At 52.1% G+C, this 15,510-nt stretch overlaps 1 protein-coding gene across 1 annotated transcript in view; it reads right to left on the bottom strand.

Moving 5' to 3' along the window:
- Positions 1-15,510, bottom strand: part of LOC142076290 (antigen WC1.1-like) — a 143,291-nt gene that overhangs the window by 106,036 nt on the left and 21,745 nt on the right. The gene's annotated exons all lie outside the window — the stretch shown is intronic.

Here is a 15,510-nt window from a genome sequence, read left to right as displayed (position 1 = left end):
TCCTCCTGAGATGGCAGAAGTTGGGACTGCATCTCCGCTGGGGTCTGATCCTGGCACAGGGCTGCACTGCAGAGCGCTGCCCCTTCAACGTCTCTGCAGGGCAAGGGGGCAGGAGAAGGCTCTTGCTGCGGGTGCTGCTCCCACGCTCGGGCCCACTCCAGCATGGGTCAATGAAGAGGAGAAAACCCCTTCCCCTGAGCCTCCTCTGCCACCCAGAGCAACACCCCTTTGGGCCACATCTGTCCCTAACTCCACAGCAGGAGCAGTGCAGCAGGGTGAGGGAAATGCGCTCCCTGGGTTGATGTGCCCCCAGGCTCTGATGGCATCCCAGGGCATGCCATGGAGGGGACATGGAGGCAGACATCTTACACGCCCTCCTCCGGGCACCGGGCCTCCCCCTGCACCCCTCTGTTCCCAGCCTCCCTGGAGGTGAGTTGGACCACAGGCTTCCATCTCCACGGGGCTGGGGATGTGGGTCGGGCTCAGGGACCTTCCCGTTCCTCCAGCACTGGTGACTGTCCTGACAGCAAAGCAGTGCCCTGGACGGCCCTGGCTGGGGTCTCTGTGGCAGGGGGGGTGGGCATGTGCAGCTCTTAACTCAAAGGTGAGGGTTTGACCGCTGGAGTGGTTTAACCCGGCAGGGAGCCAAACACCACACAGCTGCTCGCTCACTCCTCGCCCCGCAGTGGGATGGGGGAAGAATCAGAAAATGAGTAAAATTCAGGGATTAAGAGAACAACAGTTTAATAGAACAGAAAAGGAACGGAAAATAATAATAATAACAATAATAACAATGATAGAATATACAAAGTAAGTGATGCACAAGGCAATTACTCACGACCCGCCAAGCAATGCCCAAACACCACTTATTTATATACCGAGCATGACGTCACATGGTATGGAATACCCCGTTGGCCAGCTGGGCCAGTTGTCCTGGCTATGCTCCCTCCCAGCCTCTTGTGCACTTGGCAGAGCATGGGAAGCTGAAAAGTCCTTGACCAGCAGGGTACTTAGCAACCACTGAAAACATCAGTGTCTTATCAACATTCTTCTCATACTAAATCCAAACCACAGCACTCGGAAGAAATTTAACTCCATGCCAGCTGAAACCAGGACAACCACACGCAGGGATGGTGTCCTCATGGTGGTACAGCTGGGGCAACTGTGTTGCCCAATGCCATAGATTTTTCCCTGCTGAGCCCCGGCCTAGCAGAGAGGGTTTAGGGGAATCAAAACCAGACCACAGTCACTGTGAACTTCTGGAGTCGTTGAGTGGAGTTAAGGGGATGCACTGCTCATCTCTTCTGCTTTGCATACATGGCCCCAAAGCCTATCCTCAGCAATGACTCTCCCGTTCTTGCTCCAGAAAGATCTAGAAGGACTCTTTTGGAGCAGTGATAATCCTGCAGGCACTACCCCCGCGGCCAAGCATTTTCAAGCTCGTGCTCAAAGCTGACAAGACAGTAACTTTGCTTGGACAGACAGTCTCTCCCTCTCCCCTCCTCGCACTTGCGCTCACTCACGACAAAAGCCAAACTTCTCTGGAGGTGCATCCCTGAGGAGCCGGCTATGAGGCACCAGAACCGCACAGGGTTAGAACATGCACGTTGCTGTGGGACTATAGCCCAGTATGTGCCATTCCTTGGCCTGACTGGGGAGAGGCTGAGACTGGAGACAGAGGGAGACGGTCTGGGTCACAGCTGTCACTGTGTTCCTGATGGGCGAGCAAGGTTCTGTAACAGCAGGAGGCTGCAAGAGGGGAGCCCCGCAGCTTGTTGGAGCTCATGAGCAGGTCTTTCTTCCTCTGTGCAGGGACTGATGGCTGTGGGGGGCTGCGGCTGGTCTAGACAGTCCAGTCTGGTGGGTGAGTATATTTGGGCATGGCTTTGTCCTCTGTCCTTGGCACGTCAGAGGTCTTGCTGTGACAAGAGGGAGGGAGGATGCTGCCATTGGGGCCTCAGCTCCAGGGAGTGCGTCTCCCTGGGACTGGGGGGACAGTGGTCTCCCCGATGGGCAGTATGTTCTGGTCTGGGTACTGCCAGGTGAAGGTCCAGGCGAAGGGTGTGTGTGAGGATGGGAGCTGTCTGCGCACCATCAAGAATGACAAAGAGGAGAGAGACAAGGTCTTTGCAGAGACCCCACAAAGGAAAGATCCCAGTTGCTGTGGAGCAGGGAAGGAGCGACAGATGGAGACCACCCCAAAGAAGCACTGAATGTAGAGACCTACCCAGAGGGAGGCTGGGGACTTGTGGTGCAAGAGGAAGGCTCCTTCTAACCCGCAGATCTGCAGCTACAGTGCAGGGGCAGTGCTCTGGCAAGAGGTGAAGGAGCAAGGAGGGCCAGGGTAGGCTGGAAGAAGGCAGACAGGCTCTGCAAAAAGCTAAGGGAGGAAACTCCTGCAGAAGCCCAGGGTTGAACCAGGGACCTTTAGATCTTCAGTCTAATGCTCTCCGAGCTGAGCTACTTAGGCCCTGTTCCAGCAGCCCTTGTCCCAGTTCCACCCCTGCCAGGCCACACGCTGACACACGGGAAGAGCATTCCTTGGGGAGGTTCCCAGGGAGAAGCTGCTCCCAGCCCTGGGCAGAGGGGACCTGGCCTCTCCCTGCCTCCATGGCCAGGTGGGCAGATTTGGGTGGAGGCCAGCTTACACTGGCCATGCCAAAATGTGTGGGGGACTTTAGAACCAACACAACAGTGGCAAAGCAAGGGGGCAGGCCAAGCACGTGGAACTGCACAGGCTGAGGGTGGAAGAAGTGTGGGGCTGTTGGAAGACCTTATCTCCTTCCCCATGGAAGGCCTCCTCCCCACCCTTTTTTCCCCAGCTCAACTTCCCTCCTTTGTTCCCAGCTCTTCTACCTCCTCCCCCTTGAGCAGCGCTAGCAGATGGGGAATGGGGGTTGTAGTCAGGCCATAACAGTTCCTCTCTGCTGCTCCTTCCTTCTCACACTTTTCCCATGGGGTCCCTCCTACAAGCTACAGTCCTTCGAGGTGAACCTGCTCCACTGTGGGCTCTCCACAGGCCACAGTTCTTCCAGGAATTATTCAATTTCTCTGGTGTTGGCTCCTTCACGGACTGCGGGGATTACCTTCTCCACTATGGTCTTCTCCATGGGCTGCAGGAAAAGACCTGCTCTGCTGGGGTATTCTCCATGGGCTGCAGGGGAATATGTGCTCTGGTGCCTGGACCACCTCCTGCCCCTCCTTCTTCACCGACCACGGTGCTTGCAGGGCTGTTACTCACACTTTTTTTTTCTCCTAACTCCTACCCCAGTCTGGCGATTGTTCCCTTTCTTAAATACTTTGTCACAGAGGTTCCACCAGTTGATGGGCTCAGTTTTGGCCAGCGGTGGGTCCATTCTGAAGCTGGCTGGAACCAGCCCTGTCCGGCACGGAGGCAGCCCTTGGTCTTACCTCACAGAGGCCACACGTGCAGCCCCCTCACTACCAAAACCTGGACATGGACACCAATACACCGTGTAAATCTTTGCCTCGCTAAATGACATCCCCTGCTCTTCCCTCATCAAGAAATCCAACCTAGTTGCTGGGAAGGAAGAAACAGAGAAGGCCTTGATGCTGTGAAAGCACTGTCCAGCCAATAGCTACAACATACCAATGTGATGTTGTCACAGTGTGACCACACCAACACCGTGTTGGTCACAAATCCCAACCATAGCACCTATGGTCTGTGAGAGCTGCAGAAAATTAACTCTGCAGAAAATTAACTCCATCTCAGCCAAAACCAGTGCAATGTACCTGGAAATATTTTCCAGGATTAGGTGCTCTATCACCTTCCCAGGGATCGAGGAGACACTGACTGGCCTGTAGTTCCCCAGGTCCTCCTTCTTGCCCCTCTTGAAAATAGGAGTGACATTTGATTTCTTCCAGCCTTCAGGCACTTCCCCCAGTTTCAATGATTGATAAAAGATTATTGAGAGTGTCCTCACAAGGACATCTGCCAGCTCCCTCAGCACTCATGGGTGCATCGCACCAGGGCCCATGGACTTATGTATATCCAGGTCACATAAGTATTCCCTGACCTGATCCTCTTCCACCAGGAGTATGTCTGCTGGGCTCCAGACTTGCCCCCCTCATCTCTGGCACCTGGTATTCCTGAAGGCCGGTCTTGCTAGTAAAAGAGGAGGTGAATCGGAAAGGTAAGAGTGATAAAAACTCGTGGGTTGAGATGAAGACAGTTTAATAGAACAGAAAAGGGAAAATAATAATGATAATGATAGAATATAAAAAATGAGTGAGGCACAATGCAATTGCTCACCACCCGCGCTGACCGATAACCAAGTAGTGATCTTGGTTCCTGGATCCACTTCCTGGATCACGCCTACCATTCATATACTGAGCATGACGTCACATGGTATGGAATACCCCGTTGGCCAGCTGGGCTGGCTGTCCTGGCTGTGTTCCCTCCTCCCAGTCTAGCTTGGTAGCAGAGGGTAGTTGTCCTTGACAAGATACTTAGCAACAACTGAAAACATCAGTGTCTTATCAGCATTCTTCTCATACTGAATCCAAAACACAGCACTAGGAAGAAATTTAACTCTATCCCAGCTGAAACCAGGACAGTATCCACCCCTTATGCTATACCATTTATGTCATGCTTAGGTTTCACGATTTCCAATACATTCTAATTAATCACCATCACCTTTCTTGTCTTTATATTTATATATACACACAGATATGATTCCCTTAGTCCAAGGGACATCCCTCTAAAATATCCATTGAGTTCATTTAGTCCACGACTTTGGGCTCCATCTGTCATAACAGTCTTTCAGGGCAGGAGAGATGGTGTGTGGTGTTGGGCTGTTGCATCCTGAAGCCAGTTCTCATTTCGGTACTGCTGCGCTTGTCTGGTTCTATCATCGTTGCACTTTGCTCAGTTTCATCAGAGTTACTTCATTCTTCATTAATCTGGGTGATTTTTACTGCTATACCATTGATAGCAACCATAGAAATAATGATATACAATATCATATAACATTTAACATCATACAGTTCAGTTCTATGGCTATTTTCACCCAAAATCAAATCCCCTTGAGATACACACCGGAATTCCCCATCCTTTCGCATCACCCACCAAGTGCACCCAGGTCCTTGAGCAAAAGTAATCCCACGGATGGGTTTTCCCTTGCCAGAGGCAGGAGTAACCCAGACTGTCTTCCCCAGCATATTTCTTATGTGCACCACAGGGACTTTATCCCCCTCTACAGTACGTAAGGGTTTGGATAGGGCAGGGCCAGCTCGAGTGACAGATCCCCTGGTGTTGACTAACCAGGTGGCCTTTGCTAAATGTGTGTCCCAATGCTTGAATGTCCCACCACCCATTGCCCTCAGTGTTGTCTTTAGCAGTCCGTTGTATCGTTCGATTTTCCCAGAGGCTGGTGCATGGTAGGGGATGTGATAGACCCACTCCATGCCATGCTCTTTGGCCCAGGTGTCTATGAGGGTGTTTCGGAAGTGAGTCCCGTTGTCTGACTCAATTCTTTCTGGGGTGCCATGTCGCCATAGGACTTGCTTTTCAAGGCCCAGGATGGTGTTCCGGGCAGTGGCATGAGGCACAGGGTATGTTTCCAGCCATCCGGTGGTTGCTTCCACCATGGTGAGCACATAGCGCTTGCTGTGGTGGGTTTGTGGGAGCGTGATATAATCCATCTGCCAAGCCTCCCCATATTTATATTTCAACCATCGTCCTCCATACCAAAGAGGCTTTACTCCTTTGGCTTGCTTGATTGCAGCACATGTTTCACATTCATGGATAGCTTGTGCAATAGTGTCCATGGTTAAGTCCACGCCTCGATCACGAGGCCATCTATATGTTGCATCTCCTCCTTGATGGCCTGAAGTGTCATGGGCCCACCGAGCTATAAATAATTCACCCTTATGTTGCCAGTCCAGATCCACCTGAGCCACTTCAATCTTAGCAGCCTGCTCCACCTGCTGGTTGTTTTGATGTTCCTCAGTGGCCCGACTCTTGGGCACGTGAGCATCTACGTGACGTACTTTTACAGCCAGGTTCTCTACTCGGGCAGCAATATCTTGCCACAACGCGGCAGCCCAGATGGGTTTACCTCTGCGCTGCCAGTTGTTCTGCTTCCATTGCTGCAACCACCCCCACAGGGCATTTGCCACCATCCATGAGTCAGTATAGAGATAAAGTCCTGGCCATTTTTCTCGTTCAGCAATGTCTGAGGCCAGCTGGATGGCTTTTACCTCTGCAAACTGGCTCGATTCACCTTCTCCTTCAGCAGTTTCTGCAACCTCCATACATGTATAGGACTCCATACAGCAGCTTTCCACCTCTGATGCTTCCCCACAAGGCGACAGGACCCATCAGTGAACAGGGCATATTGCTTCTCGTTTTCTGGCAGTTTGTTATACAGTGGGGCCTCTTCAGCACGTGTCACCTCCTCCTCTGGGGATATTCCAAAATCTTTGCCTTCTGGCCAGTCCGTGATCACCTCCAAGATTCCTGGGCGACTTGGGTTTCCTATTCGGGCCCGTTGTGTGATCAGCGCGACCCACTTACTCCACGTAGCATCGGTTGCATGATGTGTAGAGGGGACCCTCCCTTTGAACATCCAGCCCAGCACTGGCAGTCGGGGTGCCAGGAGGAGCTGTGCTTCAGTGCCAACCACTTCCGAAGCAGCTCGAATCCCTTCATATGCTGCCAATATCTCCTTCTCAGTTGGAGTGTAGCGGGCCTCGGATCCTCTGTATCCCCGACTCCAGAACCCTAAGGGTCGACCTCGAGTCTCCCCTGGTGCTTTCTGCCAGAGGCTCCAGGTAGGACCATTCTCCCCGGCTGCGGTGTAGAGCACATTCTTTACATCTTGTCCTGCCCGGACTGGCCCAAGGGCTACTGCATGAACTATCTCCTGTTTAATTTGTTCAAAGGCTTGTCGTTGCTCAGGGCCCCATTTGAAGTCGTTCTTCTTCCCGGTCACGTGATAGAGAGGGCTTACAATCTGACTGTAATTTGGAATATGCATTCTCCAAAAACCCACAACGACTAAGAAAGCTTGCGTTTCCTTTTTGTTAGTTGGTGGAGACATGGCTGTTATTTTATTGATCACATCTGTTGGGATCTGACGACGTCCATCTTGCCATTTTATTCCTAAAAACTGGATCTCCTGTGCAGGTCCCTTGACCTTACTTTGTTTTATGGCAAAACCAGATTTTAGAAGGATTTGAATTATTTTCTTCCCTTTCTCAAAAACTTCTTCTGCTGTGTTGCCCCATACGATGATGTCGTCAATGTACTGCAGGTGTTCTGGAGCCTCACCCTGTTCCAGTGCGGTGTGGATCAGTCCATGGCAAATGGTAGGGCTGTGTTTCCACCCCTGGGGCAGTCGGTTCCAGGTGTACTGGACGCCCCTCCAAGTGAAAGCAAACTGTGGCCTGCACTCTGCCGCCAAAGGGATGGAGAAGAAGGCATTAGCAATGTCAATTGTGGCGTACCACTTGGCTGCCTTTGACTCCAGTTCGTATTGAAGTTCTAGCATGTCCGGCACGGCAGCACTCAGTGGCGGTGTGACTTCGGTCAGGCCACGGTAGTCTACTGTTAGTCTCCACTCTCCATTAGACTTTCGCACTGGCCATATGGGACTGTTGAAGGGTGAGCGAGTCTTGCTGATCACTCCTTGGCTCTCCAGTCAACGAATCAGCCCATGGATGGGGATCAGGGAATCTCGGTTGGTGCGGTATTGCCGCCAGTGCACTGTTGTGGTAGCGATTGGTACCCGTTGTTCTTGGACCTTCAACAACCCCACAACAGAAGGGTCCTCTGAGAGACCAGGCAAGGTAGACAGCTGTTTAATTTCCCCCGTCTCCAGGGCAGCTATACCAAAAGCCCACTGGTACCCTGTTGGGTCACAGCTAGGACACTGGCAGGACACTCCCAAACCCCACAGATCATGGACCAGACAAAGAAAGGGCCCCCCAAACCCCATGGGTCAGAGCCACGACATGGGCTGGACAAGCCCAAAACCCACAGGTCATGGACCAGAGAAGGACAGGGAAGCCCAAACCCTGTGCGTTAGGGCCAGGACATAGGCAGGATAAGCCAAACCCCACAGGTCATGGATCAGAGAGGGATAGGGAACCCCAAACCCTGTGGCTCAGGGCCAGGGCATGGGCAGGACATCATCAAACCCCACAGGTCACAGACCAGACAGGGACCTGGAACTCCAAACCCCGTGGGTCAGGGTAAGGATATAGGCAGGACTCCCCCAAACCCCACAGGCCATGGACCAGACAAAGAAAGGGCACCCCAAACCCCGTGGCTCGCAGCCAAGACATGTGTAGGACCCCCCCAAACCCCACAGGTTATGGACGAGATAGGGACTGGGAACTCCAAAGCCTGTGGGTCAGGGCAAGGATATGGGCAGGACAACCCCAAACCTCACAGGTCGTGGACCAGGCAGAGACAGGCTACCCCAAACCTCGTGCGTAAGGGCCACGATGGGGACAGGACACTTCAACACACCACAGGTCATGAACCAGACAGGGGCAGGGCACCCCAAACAACCTGGCTCAGCGCAAGGACACGTGCAGGACATCCCCAAACCCCACAGGCCATGGACCAGACAGGGACAGGACACCCCAAACCTGGTGTGTCAGGGCAAAGATATGGGCAGGACTCCCCCAAACCTCACAGGTCATGGACCAGACAGGGATGGGCCACCCCAAACACCGCGGCTCAGGGCGAAGACACATGCAGGACACCCCAAACCCCACAGGTCATGGTCTAGACAGGGACAGGACATCCCAAAACACATGGGTCACAGCTAGGATGCTGGCAGGACACTCCCAAACCCCACAGGTTATGGAACAGAAAGGGACAGGGCACCCCAAACCCTGTGGGTCAGAGCTAGGACATGGGCTGGACAAGCCCAAAACCCACAAGTCATGGACCAGAGAGGGACAGGGAACGCCAAACCCCATGGGTCACGGTCCGGATGGCACACAACATCTCCAAAGCCCACAGGTCATGGACCAGACAGAGAAAGGGCACTCCAAAACCCATGGGTCAGAGCCAGCACATGGGCTGGTGTGGAGGAATCAATGTCTGAGAGTACAAGCAGTATCATAGCGTTAGTAAAGAAGAAGCCATGGGAAGATGGGAAGTGAAAGAAGCCCTGGGAAAAAGGAAGATAAGAGGTAGCAGTTCATGGTTCTGAGGGTGTGACAAAGATAAGGAAATTAGCAGAAGAGTGTTGAGATGACCTTTGCTTAGGGGATGTACTAGGGAATTCTTTGAAGTGCATACGTGGCATAATGTCAGGTATAAAATGGCGCTTGTGCTGTATAATAAATGGATTTTCGTCTTCGTGCCCTCTCAGACAGAGTCCGTGTCCTTATTCGCCACAAATGGCGCCCGAACAGGGACAGGGACATTCTGTCTCAAGGGCCATAAAGTCGGCAATTGCTAATCTGGTGGCGAGTCCCCGCTTAACTGCAAAGCCGTTGAAAGGAAATGGGATAAAAGCCATTGAAAGGAAACGGAATAAAATCTGTTGAAAAGAAACAGGAAAAAAGCCATTGAAAGGAAACGGGGCAAAAGCTGTTGAAAGGAAACAGCATAGTGACGTCGAATCGTCTCTGCAGAACAGAGGTGAGCAGCGGGGGGCGGTAGTCATGGGTTTAAACATGACAAAGGAGGAAAAAACTTTTTGCAGGACCATGGAATTGATCCTGAAAAAATATCAAGTAACCATGGATAATGGGGACTTGAGACGACTCCTGAAGTGGGTGACAACCACTGTTAAGGGAGTCGATTCTACTAACATTTATGATCCAAAAATTTGGAATGAAGCAGGCACTCAGCTTTGGGATGCTGCCACTCGTTCGGACTCGGTGGCTGCGGGACTGCTAGCGCCTTGGAGGACTCTGAATGAGACCCTAAAAAAGCATGTCAGTGCTAAAGACAAGCTGAGAGGTGAAAACTCAGGAGGGAGTGCATCTGTGGCCAAAGGGCCTTCTGCGCCCCCGGCCACTGAGGCTGGGGCGGTGGCTGCCTGCGGGGAGCAGGGTAGCGGCAGTGATGATCCCAATCCGTTCGATCCGGGACCAGTTGACCCAGAGAAAGAGCCGGATTTATATCCCCCGCATGTGCATGATGTGTGGAAGGGGATTCAAAGGGAGGCACAGAAAGAAGGGGACTCTGACCTCGTGGCTAAGCTCCGTGAGGTCCGGGCGTTCCTGGTGATTTATGAAGCTCATCAAAGGCCCCGGTGGGAGGCTCTGAATTTCCAAGTAGTGAAGGAGTTGGGAAGGGGAGTGATTGAATTTGGCCTCAGTGCCCCCTACTCTGCGAACATGCTAGGGTCGGTCATGAGGAGTTATACGTTATGCCCGCTTGATTGTAGAACGCTGGCGCAGTTGTTGCTCTCCTCTGCTCAGTTTATGCTCTGGAATGGGGAGTGGCGGTGACTCTGTGAGGCAAAAGCACTGGAATATTTGGAGCGTCCCATGGCAGATCCAGTGAGATTCTTGGGAGTTGACGCATTGGTAGGAGAGGGTCGATATGCCACTGCCTCTGTTCAGGCACAACTCCCGATGGAAGCCCTAAATGATTCAAAGAATCTTGCCTACCTAGCATTTATGAAGGTCCCCAATGTAGGGAAGCCCCAACGCTCGTTTACTAATATTAGGCAGGGATGCAGGAACCGTACATGAAATTTATCGAGACATTAAAAGATGCTTTGGACAAACAAGTAGAGAATGAGGAAGCGCGGAAAATATTATTACAAAAATTGGCAATTGAAAACTCTAACGCAGATTGCCGGAAGGTGCTCCGTCCATTAAAAAACCCTACGGTAGTTGAAATGATAGAGGAATGCAACTGTGTGGGGATCACAGAGCACCAGGCTGTGGCGATGGCTACTGCTTTTGCAAACTTTAATTTTAGTCAACAGCCGTGCTTCACCTGTGGCCGTCCCGGTCACTTTAAGAGGCAGTGCCCGCAGGCAGGCAGGCGGAGGCGCGAACTGGCTGACTCACAGCTGGGAACGTGTCCAAAATGTAGGAAGGGCCGGTACTTTGCAAATCAATGCCAGTCGCGGTATGATAAAGATGGTCAGCCTATCCAGGGCAACGGTTGCAGGAGCGCGGGGAGGGGCCGCGCGATGACACAAGCAGCCCCCCATGTGATGATGGAAACTGCCCCCAGCCCCCTGCTGGCATCCGTGCCTCCGAATTATCCACCCGAACATGGGGAAGTGCCGGCATGGACTTGGCCCCCTCCCACCCAGTGAACCTGACTTCTACGGCTGTTCAAGCGGTGCCCACCGGAGTGTGGGGGCTGCTAGGTGGCGGTTACAGCGCACTTTGATTGGGACGTTCATCGGCCACATTACAGGGCTTGTTCGTTCTCCCTGGGGTTATCGATGCAGACGATACGGGAGAAATTAAAATCATGTTGTGGACGCCTACTCCGCCCTGTTACGTGCCGGCAGGAGCACGAATAGCACAGCTCGTCTACTTTCGAGCTGCCCCTCCTGCGGCGGAGCCTCAGGAATGGGGGAGTGGAGGTTTTGGTTCCACCGGCACGCCACAACGGTGGTGGGCGCAGCCTGTCGCTGCGGGGCGACCGCAGCTGACTTGCTGCCTGTCAGGCGGTGGCCCTCAGCAGTCTGTGCGCATCAGCGGCCTTATTGATACCGGAGCTGACGTGGCAGTCATTGCGCAGTCACACTGGCCAGCTCAATGGCCGACGAAACAGGTCCCCATTGCCCTTACAGGTATCAGAGGGCAAACAGCACCACTGCAGAGTGTTCAATTAATTCAAATCGAGGGACCAGAGGGTCAGCGGGCCAATGTCCGACTGTTCGTTCATCCGGCCCCTCTCACGGTGGGGACGAGACTGTTTGTCACAATGGGGAATCATGCTGGGGACAAATTTATCCTAGGGGCTACTCATCGGCAGCACACCCTGAAGTTGCAATGGTCCTGTGAAAAGCCTACATGGGTGGATCAGTGGCCCCTCCCCACGGACAAGCTGCATCACTTGCAGGACCTTGTTGCTGAACAGCTGCGCGCTGGGCACATTGTGCCATCCGCGAGCTCATGGAACTCACCAGTTTTTGTCATCTAGAGGAAATCAGGAAAGTGGAGGCTCCTTCACGATCTAAGACATATAAATGAGGCCATAGAGGACATGGGAGCTCTACAGCCAGGTCTCCCTTCATCAACCATGATACCTATGAACTGGCACAACACTATAATAGACCTTAAGGACTGGTTTTTTACCATTCCGCTACACCCAGATGATGTGCCGAGGTTTGCTTTTACTGTACCCGCGACCAATGTAGCCCAGCCGAGTCAACGGTACCATTGGACGGTGCTCCCGCAAGGCATGAAAAATAGTCCCACTGTATGTCAATGGTTCGTGGCTCGGGCCCTTAGTCCAGCCCACGCCCAATTGCCTGAAGTCGTAATTTATCATTATATGGATGATATCCTTGTAGCAACCCCCTCTGAGGCCATGATATGAGGGGCCATGGAGGTTGTCGTAACGAGCCTCCAGCGTAACGGCTTGATAGTTGCCCCAGAAAAGGTGCAGCAGACCGCTCCCTGGAAATATCTAGGGTGGTGCATTACTGAGCAAACTGTGATACCGCAAGGGCTCAAGATCAGTAGTCAGGTCCACACCCTGACTGATTTGCAGAAATTATTGGGCACCATCAGTTGGGTAAGGCCTCTGCTGGGAATCAACAACGAGCTGTTGAAACCTCTGTTTAATTTGCCAAAAGGTGATCCTGCATTGGGGTCTTGACGAACGTTAACCCCTGAGGCTCAGCAAGCATTGTAGTTGTTGCTATAATGATATCGGCTCGGCAAGCACAGCACTGTGATCCAGAGCTTCCTTTTCAGTTAGCAATAGTGAACACTGACTTCCAACCGTATGGTTTGTTGTTTCAATGGAAGCCAACACCCAGCGGCGAACAGTTGTTGGTCATAGAATGGCTGTTTCTTCCCCATCAATTTGGAAAAACCATCACCACTAGAGCAGAAATGTTTGCATCCCTGGTCATGAGAGGGAGGCAACGGTTGATAGCGCTGTGCGGAGAAGAGCCGCATACCATTTCCATTCCTGTCGTGATGCCTATGCTAACTTGGTTGATGCAAATGTCTGTACCTTTTCAAATGGCTATGGAAGGTTTTACAGGAGCGATTTCTATTCACCCTCCCAGTCAGAAATGGCTGCAGTCCCCGCTACCACTGCAGCAATTGCCAAAATGTAGCGTGACCCCTTGGGACGCTCTAACGGTCTTCACGGATGGGTCCGGGCGTACGGGTAAGTCTGTCCTTGTCTGGAAAGACGACCACAATCAATGGCAATGTGATATCCGGAAACAAGATGGTTCACCACAAGTCGTGGAGTTGGCGGCAGTGGTACGAGTGTTTGAAAAATGGCAACGCCCCGTCAACATCGTGACTGACTCTGCATATGTTGCAGGGGTAGTGTCCCGCATGGGGTTTGCTTATTTGAAAGATGTAAATAATGCCCAGCTTTTTGCTCTGTTTAAAACCCTCAGAGAACGCATTCATCAAAGGATCCACTCTTTTTTTATATTACATATCAGATCTCATACTGCATTGCCGGGGGCCCTGGTTGAGGGAAACCGGTTGGCTGATTCGCTTGCAGGGGCTGCTGTTGTCCCGGGGAAATTTGAGCAAGCGAGGCGTTCACATAACTTCTATCATCAGAAGGCTAAGGCCTTGGCTAGAATGTTTCATTTACCACTTACGCAAGCACGCCAAATTGTCACTGCATGCCCTGAGTGCCAATGTGCGGGCCCTCCACAGCTGGGGGGAGTCAACCCTTGTGGCTTGCAGGCGCTCGAACTTTGGCAGACTGATGTTACACATCTTCCCGACTTTGGTCGACTCAAATGTGTCCACGTCTCAGTGGATATCTTTTCGGGAGCAATTGCAGCCACAGCCCGCACTGGGGAAAAGTCCCGGGATGTCCGAAAACATTTTCTTCTTGCTTTTTCCATTCTCGGAGTACCGAGCAAAATAAAAACAGATAACGGCCCCGGGTACGTTGCCCAAGCCACACGGACCTTCCTGCAAACGTGGGGAATCACTCATATCACGGGAATTCCACACAGCCCCACAGGGCAAGCCATTGTTGAGCGCGCGCATCGTTCACTCAAAGACATGTTAACAAAACAAAAAGGGGGAGTAGGGGATTTAACCCCACAGGAAAGATTGGCAAAAGCTGTTTATGTTCTTAATCTTCTCAGTCAGTGGGCTGGGGAAGGTGGACCCCCCATTTGCAGACATTTTGATTCTGTTGAAGGTCATGAGGCAATCATAAGGGACAAGGCGTGGGTAAAGGTGAGAAACCTGGAATCTCATGAGTGGGAAGGCCTGTTTTGATAACCTGGTGTTGAGGGTATGCTTGTGTCTTCACAGATCGAGGACCAAGATGGGTACCAGCGCGGTTCGTCAAGCCGTCTTTTTCGCCGTTGTCGCAGGCGTAAGCGCGTTTTGGGCCCCACTGCAGCCCAAAGAGAACGTCTGGATGGCCCTTGCGAATCAGACAGGCCAGGAGACCATTTGCCTTTCGCTCTCATCACCTGGAGATCCTTTTTCCACCTGCTTAGTGGGACTCCCGTGGAACAATTGGACCCTAGGTCTCACGGAGCCGCATGCAACACTTTGTAGTGGCGGCCGCAATGTGACTGACAATTGGGACGGATGTTTGGTGTACCGTCCGCCCCTGAGCGTAGAGCCACAAGAGAGAGAATTATTGGGGCTTGGCAAAATGGGTAATGAGTTTGATTGAACTGGGAATTATACGTTTGATTGTATTTGTATGTATTCTTGTGTGTGTACTATGTTTATTGCAATGTGTGAAATGAATAATAGAAAAGTCAGTTAGCTTAGTGTTTGTTGTAAAAGAAAAAGGGGGAGATGTGGAGGAATCAATGTCTGAGAGTACAAGCAGTATCATAGCGTTGGTAAACAAGAAGCCATGGGAAGATGGGAAGTGAAAGAAGCCCTGGGGAAAAGGAAGATAAGAGGTGGCAGTTCATGGTTCTGAGGGCATGACAAAGATAAGGAAATTAGCGGAAGAGTGTTGAGATGACCTTTGCTTAGGGGATGTACTAGGGAATTCTTTGAAGTGCACACGTGGCATAATGTGAGGTATAAAAAGGCGCTTGTGCTGTATAATAAAGGATTTTCGTCTTTGTCTTTGTGCCCTCTCAGACGGAGTCCGTGTCCTTATTCGCCACACAGGTTGGCTCTGGAGTCCCTTCCTGCAGGTGTGAGTGCCGTGGGGCTCGCTTTGGCACTGAGGGCTCTTTCCGATGCCCCCATGTCTCCCTCCTGCCTCCATTATCACTCTGCTTTTGAACCCAGCAAACCCCTTCCCAAGTCCCATTCTCTACCTGCCAGTCTCACAACCTAGTTCTGGAAGGCCTGCGGGCATCTCAGATCACGGGAAGCACCTGCATGGGGGTGGGCAGCCATGCTGAACTGGGC

This window comes from Calonectris borealis, unplaced genomic scaffold (genome assembly GCF_964195595.1).
Source record: "Calonectris borealis unplaced genomic scaffold, bCalBor7.hap1.2 HAP1_SCAFFOLD_40, whole genome shotgun sequence".
Lineage (NCBI taxonomy): Eukaryota > Metazoa > Chordata > Aves > Procellariiformes > Procellariidae > Calonectris > Calonectris borealis.
The sequence above is the reverse complement of the archived record's forward strand: the minus strand, read 5'-3'. Positions and strand labels throughout refer to the sequence as shown.